Here is a 929-nt window from a genome sequence, read left to right on the forward strand (position 1 = left end):
GGGCGCGCGCTGGGGGTGCGGTCGGGGACGGGGCTCGCCATGCCGCAGGGCCTCATCAATAATGACAAGATCGGGGACCCTCAGGGACGCGCTCCGCGCCACCCCCGGCCCATTCAGCCCATGGCAGAGGGGGACCCAACACGCAGGCAACGGAAAAATCCACTGAGCCTTAAACGCTCTATTTTCAGCAGCATTTTTTTAAGCCACACCAAGAACCCTTTTTCTCTTCTCTGCTTTGCTTTCCATCCTCTATTTCTCCAACCTAGAGTTGTTTTTTGTTTTTTTTTAAGCAATCCATTTACGCAAAATCTTAGCCGTTTTCCACCCAAAGAACAAGTCCCCAGGAAGCTCCTTAGGGTGAATAATAACATTAAGACTGGAGAAAAAAAACCCAAAGACAGGGACATCCTAAAACCAAGCAACCGCTTCCCACGTCCCGGCTGTCGGCGGCGAGCCGCTCCGGAGAAGCCCCTGGCATCCCCCTCTCTGGCGCAGGACCGGAGGTTTCCGGCGGTGGGAACCCCAAGCTCGGCTTCTCTGCAGCTTTTGTTTCCAGACTCCGGGGGTCCTCTCCCGGCCGGGAGGCAGCCCCTGCCGCTTTCTGCCAACTTACGCGCCTGTTCGCACTTTCCATCGGGCCCCATCTTCCCCCACTAAACTAAGCAGATCATTTCAATATCCAGTCGAGAAACCTAAAAAAAAAAAAAAAGACAAAGAAACCTCTCCGCTCGCCGCCCACAGCCGCCGAACAACTCCTCCGGCTGTCCAAACAATCTTTCTAAGAAGAGACAAGTTGTTTCTCCACGGGCAGCCTCCCTCCTCAGCCCCTGAACAGGACGGTTTCCAGCAGCTCTCCCGCTCTCCCCGCCCAGACGCAGACCCGCGACCGTCCTCGTGGAAACGGACGCGCGGATGCGGTGAACGCGCGG

Source organism: Bison bison, unplaced genomic scaffold (assembly GCF_000754665.1).
Source record: "Bison bison bison isolate TAMUID 2011002044 unplaced genomic scaffold, Bison_UMD1.0 scf7180017864353, whole genome shotgun sequence".
Classification (NCBI taxonomy): domain Eukaryota; kingdom Metazoa; phylum Chordata; class Mammalia; order Artiodactyla; family Bovidae; genus Bison; species Bison bison.